This window comes from Salvia hispanica, chromosome 3 (assembly GCF_023119035.1).
Source record: "Salvia hispanica cultivar TCC Black 2014 chromosome 3, UniMelb_Shisp_WGS_1.0, whole genome shotgun sequence".
Taxonomy (NCBI): Eukaryota; Viridiplantae; Streptophyta; class Magnoliopsida; order Lamiales; family Lamiaceae; genus Salvia; species Salvia hispanica.
The window spans coordinates 47,940,935-47,949,023 of record NC_062967.1 but is presented as its reverse complement, the minus strand read 5'-3'; the positions used below and the strand labels follow the sequence as shown (position 1 = coordinate 47,949,023).

Sequence of the window (8,089 nt, the reverse complement as noted above, 5' to 3'; positions counted from 1 at the left end):
TTTTTATCATTTTATGATTCTCAATAGTTACATAAACCTTAGTTAACATTTTATTTCATTTAATATTTCAACAAACTTTAATTGGAATAATATTAATAAGTAAAATATAAATGATACTTAAATTTTAAAAGTAAAAATCACAAGCTAAATGTACGTTTGAGGTCTAGTTTACAAATTGTTTAATTTTATTGAATACTATTTACATATATTAATATGAATTTAATTATTTTATTTGATTAAAGTAAATTATTGATAAAATGTTATGTGGTTAATATGATGAAAAAATAAACTCTAGAGCGAGAGAATGTAAAATAAATAGATTATTTTGTACTTCATAACATTATTTTACAATATGAAATAAGTATGAAGAAATTAAAATGGGTCGTGCATCGCACGTGGGTTAACACTAGTTTAATTTTATGTTGAAGATAATAGTGTATATTAGTATTATTTTTATGTGTATTACAAGGGATCGTGAAACATTACGGACTAAAAGCGTACATAAAAGTATTTTAAAAAGGAAAATAAATCTTGTAAGTACTCCTTTTCAGAAAGAGTCCACGCGCAAGGTTAATTAGCCGTCAGATTTTAAATACTAGTTAATAATTAGCTGTCCGAATTTTAATAGGTTAAATATATTTGAGTCTAATTTAAATACCAGTTAAAGCCTATCTATAACAAACTAGAATTCTAGCAACAATAAAACAACTAAACCTTGAAGAAAGGGATGTAGCAGCAGCATTTCACAAGTGAATCTGAAGTAATAATTCCTAACAAAGCAGCCCTTGAGAAATTCCTTAGCCTCCTTTGATACTCCAATATTGTCGATTTCAATCACTTCACGCCCTTCTCCTATCTTTCTCAGAATCTCAAGCTCCTCTTCCTTCCCCTTCAATGGCGATTTCCCGGTCAGCATCTCGTGCACAATGCAACCAACGCCCCAAACATCGGACGGAGCCTCCTGCACGTGATCCTTGACCGCCTCGGGAGACAAGTACATCGGAGTTCCTTCCCAATTTGAGGCTTCAAATCGCAATGCACAAATCCAAGCTCGCGGATTTGACGGCCCAAAACTCCCTCTTCCGATCATCGATGACCTAACCCATGCAATTCCATGTCCGTATGGATTCAAATTCAATGCCTCTTCCTCTCCTAACATTGCCAACAAATTAAGTTGAAGAAGCAATGATATTCAAGGAAAAGGGAAAGTAATGAAGATGGCGAGGGATTATATATAGTTTAGGTTTAGCAATTGAAGAAGAAAAGGGGTTTTGTTTTCTTCTTAAACCAAATTCTGAGCGGCGTTGCTTTGCGTTGTGATAAAGGAAACCCATTAACGGGAATAACTGTCATCTCTATTTCTATATTCTTTTTTAGTCAAACTTTTTATTTCCTCCAAATTACACTTTCAAACTTATAGTAACCCACCGCTAGAGAGAACACATAAGGTAGGATAATGGAAGTCAAAATATATTTTAGTTATAATTTTATGTAATTGAATTTGAAGTAATAAAATTTTAATTATTTAAAAATAGATTAATATCCATTTAAATCATGAAGTTTGATCAAAATGAGGTGTGTTTAAATTTGAAATATTCAATCACTAAATTTAAATCATAAAAATCAACTTAAATTTGACGTTGACTCTTAATTAGACTTAATATACTAGTTGACATACGAATAGTATAATACTATCAATCTAAGATCCGTAAATATTTTTTAGTGTGTCATTATCCTAAAAATATCATAATATAGGAGTCTATATAGACATAGAATTCCTTCTGACACCTAGTTTTGAATATATTTCTTTAGTTAGTTATAATTGTTTGTGAGCATGCCGAAAGTAAATAGTAGAGGAATGAGAAAAAAAAGGAGTAATGCAAAAAAAATATCCAAAAACAAACTATAATAAATTTAATTAAGTAGCACAAAAATTTGGAATCGAAAAATAAAATGAATGGAAAAAAACCAAGAAATTGAAAAGAAAGTGATGAATAAGCAAGCGAGTTCACTAAAGAAGCGTGGTATTAACCATGCGGCCATGTGCTTGTAGCTTTGTTGAGTCATGTGGATGCCGTCCCAACTCAGATGTCGATCAACATCTTCACACATGCTGACATTAGCTCCTCCACACATTCTCTCCAAATCGAAGTTATATTTCCCTCCTATTCCGCAACAAGCCTTCTCGACCTCATATCCTCTCTCTTTTCCCTTTCGGAGGAGATCTAGGTAAGCATTGTAATAGTCGCTGTAGACTATGACAATATTAGGATTCTCTTGTTTGAGTTTGAGGATGGCTTCTTGCAGAAGCTCGTTGTGGTACTTCGCAAATTCATTCAACTCCGTCACGCAATTTTGGCCGTCAAGGGGTGCATCATGGAATGCAGTTTTGTATATCGGAAGGCAACCGATTGGGAAGTTTCCGGGAACAACCAATCTTACAGCCCCCATCTCTATTGCTCTCTGCAACATTATTCATATTCATAACTTTCAATACCATAACTAAAATAGCAAACTAAAGCATAACTTTTATACTTTAATTGATTAAAATATTAATTAAATTTGTTTGTATTTTTTATGTATCTTTTAGCAATATATCTTCAATATGAATCATCTCATAATTTTCCAACGTAATATAGAACAATACAAAATTTTGGATTAGAAATATTAATCAGGAATAGTAAAAAGTAGAAAAGTGATGATTTTGTTTGATGATTTTGAAAAATGACAAGTTTCTCTAATTGATGCATGGCAATATGCCAACTCACCTTAGTTCCATTAATCACGGCTTCAACCACTTTAGGAACCATGCTTATCAATTCCTTCATTTGTTTCCCTTGAAAGATTGCGTAGTTGTAATCATTCCCACCGGTTTCTCCCATCATAACCAGAGCACTTCGGAGTTTCTTGAAACGATCTATATATACTCACCAAAACAAATACTCCATATTAATTATTCTACTACATATATAATATAGAGTACATAGTAAAACAATGGGTATATATGGTTTACCTATCTCATCAAGGCTGGTGGAATTGAATTAAGAGTCCATCCAATCCAATTGAACGCCAAGAGAACTATTTGTCACCGGATTCGTTACGTTATGAGCAGTCAACGCCTCAGACGACAATGCAGTCGAACCTGCCACGGCAAAGTTGACTCCTTTCCCGAACCAAGTCCCCATGTGTTTGTATGGTGGAAGCAAAGGAAGCCCAACCGCCATTGCTGTTCATCATATATTAACAATTATGATTGTAATTATATTAAAAGCAACTATAATAATTAACCAAAACAAATGAATTAACCAAAACAAATTAATACTAATTTTACCAATATAGTCGATCATTAAAAGGCCATTGGAGCAACGCCCTGTAGCTTCCTCAAAGAACGTTTGACCGTACGGTAGTCTCGCGAAATTTGAGGTGGCCCCGACAGGGTACTCTTTGATCAAATTTCCGACATCGCTCATCGAGTCTCCAAGTTGATAAATTTCATTAAAGTGACAATATCCAAAAACGTTACGATAAGCACCAGCAGAAAAAACCAAACAAAAAACAATCAAAACACTGAATATAACTTTAAACGCCATCGACAAAAATCTAAAGTGGATTACCACAAGATAAAAACAAACTAATGTATATAAGAGGCTTATTGAATTCCAAGTTATGACAAGAAAAAGACAAACACCAATATTTATAAGAGGCTTATCGAATTCAAAGTTTGAAAGGATTAGCAATGATATATATCGAGTAGTTAGATTTTTTAAATGATATATAGTATTTAATTTCTATCATTACTAAAAATAATCAATTACGTAGTTGGATTGCTTCGTATAATTGATTTGAGAACGATTATCTCTTTCTTAATGATATTAATGCCGTTATTCTTTTCAATTATTTTTATTTTTGTCTTTATTTTTATTTATTTTTTATTTTTATCATTTTATGATTCTCAATAGTTACATAAACCTTAGTTAATATTTTATTTTTCATTTAATATTTCAACAAACTTTAATTGGAATAATATTAATAAGTAAAATATAAATGATACTTAAATTTTAAAATTAAAAATCACAAGCTAAATGTACGTTTGAGGTCTAGTTTACAAATTGTTTAACTTTATTGAATACTATTTACATATATTAATAAGAATTTAATTATTTTATTTTATTAAAGTAAATTATTGATAAAATGTTATGTGGTTAATATGATGAAAAAATAAACTCTAGAGCAAGAGAATGTAGAATAAATAGATTATTTTGTACTTCATAACATTATTTTACAATATGAAATAAGTATGAAGAAATTAAAATGGGTCGTGCATTGCACGTGGGTTAACACTAGTTTAATTTTATTGTTGAAGATAATAGTGTATATTAGTATTAATTTTATGCGTAGTACAAGGGATCGTGAAACATTACGGACTAAAAGAGTACATGTAAAAGTATTTTAAAAAGGAAAATAAATCTTGTAAGTACTCCTTTTCAGAAAGGGTCCACGCGCAAGGTTAATTAGCTGTCAGATTTTAAATACTAGTTACTAATGGATCCAGATCCTCTGTTGTGGCTTATGCCACAGCACACCCTGCAGTGTCTAATACAATATTAAAATAATACATCAATATTCAAATTATTTTATATTTTTTATTTGATTATTTTATTTGGTATATCTAACAGCAGCTCCTGCATTTAGCACAGCAGAGGATCCCCTTCCTAATAATTAGTTGTCTGAATTTTAACAGGTTAAACATATTTGAGTCTAATTTAAATACCAGTTAAAGCATATCTATAACAAACTAGAATTCTAACAACAATAAAACAACTAAACCAATAATATAAAAGCAACCAAGAGAAATACAGCATGGACGATCCATATGAGAAAAACTCTCAACAAAGGCAGCGTATTACTCAACCTAAGCCTCATGATCATGTAAAATGTAAAGGTAAACAAGATTTAATTAACGTCCTATACACATGTGTTGATCTTGTTTAATTATGTAGGTTTTGAAGAAAATTCAGTTATAGAACCAAGTGTTTCTTGTGCAAACTGGATGTTGTACACACGGCTGGACAAGCGAACAAATCTGACGGCTGTCGCTGTTCATCCCTGCGGCCATATATTTCATGACACCATTGCTTGAAACAAATCACTCCTCCACAAGATTCCAAAACTCCTCCTTGCATTCCTTGTGCCCATTATATTCTTGTGAATATTTAGATATGTCAAAAAGGAGAGAAGTTTAAAAGTCTATACAATTATCTTTTGACAGTATCAGATTTAACTATATTTGATAATATTGCTTTGAAGATCAAATTTTGATCTGTTTTACATCACTTTCGTTCATAGACTAATTGTTGTTCCCTCCTTGCTTACATTTCGAACTCCTTACTCCATATATTGAGGATTCAAAATCCTTTCTATTCCACACATATTTGGGTTTTTGTCTCTTTCTTGTTTAAGTTCTATTGGTATAATCCAATATTTTCCAAACAAAAGATTATACTTGTTGTTATGACACATACATGAATTTCCACGATTAAGTACGGTGAATATCATGTCTTCGTGAATTCTTTGGAGAATCAAAACAGCAAGTTATTTATTTCGTAGAACTTATGCTTATGATTTATTTTTAAGTCCCATTATCTTCTTGTGAATATTTTGATATGTAAAAAAGGAGCAAAGTTTAAGACTCAATAACGATTATCTTTTAATATTATTACATTTCTGTTTGATAATTGCTTTAAATTGATCTGTTTAACTAATTGTTGTTCTTGTTCCCTCTTTGCTTACGTTAAAGTACTAACCGGCTGCGGTATGGAGAAGTGAGAAACTACAGAAAAACGCAAACATATTTTGTTATTACACATTTTATAATTTTAAAATGTTAATTATCTAATAATAATAATAATGGATTAGGGTTTTACTTGTCTTATTATGGTTTTACATACCAGCTTTAGATTTCACCTATAAATTACCAAACTTTTAATTTGTTCTGATTTTGTAACCAATCAAGACTTTTTCACTAATATAACTTAATATAAATCATAACTCAACAAATGAATTATTTACTCAAATATAATGCTTCATCCGTCTCATTAAATATGCAACATTTGGGAATCGACATGGGATTTTATGTAATAAAAGTATGTTAATGAAGAGAATATAAAATAAGAGAAATGCAAAACTAGAAATAGAGTTATTTCCATTTTAGGAAACATTTCATAAATTAGTATAAATCAATTGAATTTAAAGTAATGCCGTACTATTGAATTATAATGATTGCATAAATTAGTATAAATCAATTGAAGTTAAAGTAATGCCGTTACTATCATTGCCATTGCTATTGGGGAGTTATTTAGTTTGAGGCACTAATTTGAATTACGTTAATAATATATTATAATGATTGTATATGTATGAATGTATGAGCCGTTACATATAGTAATTCACTTTATGAAAAGTTATTTAATTCCTACCAATACTTTGTAACGTATCAATTATTATTAGTGAAATGCCCAAATAACTTCATGAGACTAATTTGGTTGAGAGGTTGTAACGTGACATCTTTCCTAAACCCTATATAAATATGTCTAATTTGCTAGCTTTTTATTCACTTTTTTGATTGGCTTCTCCTTTTATTATTGGATTTTCTCCAATAAGACAAATTAGAGAGGGAGAAAAGAAACGTGGGTCAAGGGAAATAAATTTTAATAGTTGGGCTGCTAGTTTATTTTGAGTTTGAGTTTGGGCTGGGAGATTAATTAAGTGCTTGAACTAAAATTTCCTAAGGAAGAACGAAACTTTAAAATGAACTCAACGTAGAATGCATGCATTCTTTTCAGTTATATGAGTTTTAGAGGCTAATTTAGCATTTATATTGTTTGTAAAAAGACTATCTCTGCGAGCATGTTGAGGTTGGAGTAAGAAATCTCAAGTTAGGAAATTTAAGCGAACGAGGTAGGCTTTCGTTTAAATAAAGAAAATATCTTTGAAGTATTTTGTTTTGAGCATTGCGATATGGATGGTTTACAAAACACCGACGATGAAAACGGCGTTCTATCAATGTTTTCTATGGCCTAACATTGAACAGATAAGATCAATACTCAAAAAATTTAGAGACCAATTTTAAAATTCAAAACCAAAAGTGAAAAGTTCTATAGTTTAAAGGCACAAAAAGTAAATACAACATTTTCATGGCACAAAAAGAAAAGAAAAAAAATTCCTCATGGGCCGGACCATTTTGGCCCATAAGCCTGTTGACATCCTTTTCTCTATAGGCCCATATATATTACTCCCTCCGTCCCGGCTAAGATGACACATTGCTTAGCCGGCACGAGATTTTAGGAGTTATTGATTAAAGTGTTTAATTGGAGAGATAGAAGGTGGGTGTAAGTATTAAAGTAGAGAGATAAAGAAAGATGATATTTTAATATGAGTGAGAAAAAGTGGTTTAGTGCATTAATTGGAGAGAGAAAGTTACCAAAAAAAATGTATCATCTTAGTTGAGACAAACTAAAAAGAAAACGTGTCATCTTAAGCAAGACGGAGGTAATACTACCTTAAAACTGATAACCTTTAATTGATCCTAATTGTAGTAGGTACACGAAGGCGATGTATGTGCCTACAACGTACAATATATATCTTACATTGATTAGGGTGTTAAATGTCATTAAAATTAAGTTTTTAAAAATGACCTAGCTCGAAGAAAAACCAATTGTTATTGGTGTGTGTCATTTATGGGTATATTGATCTAATTCCATTAATATGAGTAATTTTTCCATGTAGGACGTTAGAATTCACGGAACATTTTCCCGAATTTTACAAAGATTTTGTATAATGAAGATATGTAGAAATTATGGAAAGATGAGTGGTGTTGGTGGTGCGAAGTTTTGTATTTATGTTTCTCACTAGCCGTAGGTGAACTTTTCTGAAAATTATGGAGGTGCTGGATTTTTCTTTATGTTTTATTTGGGGCAATATGGATGGTTGATTATTTGATTTATTTGCATCGTACCATATTAATGTATTGTTTCAGTCCCGGTATATTTTAGTTGGTTTGTAATTTATGGTGGAGTACAAATTATATGTACAA

At 31.0% G+C, this 8,089-nt stretch overlaps 1 pseudogene; it reads right to left on the bottom strand.

Annotated features, from left to right (window-relative positions):
• Positions 1-682: 682 nt before the first annotated feature.
• Positions 683-3,590, bottom strand: LOC125210376 (annotated as a pseudogene).
• Between the last annotated feature and the right edge of the window lie 4,499 nt (positions 3,591-8,089).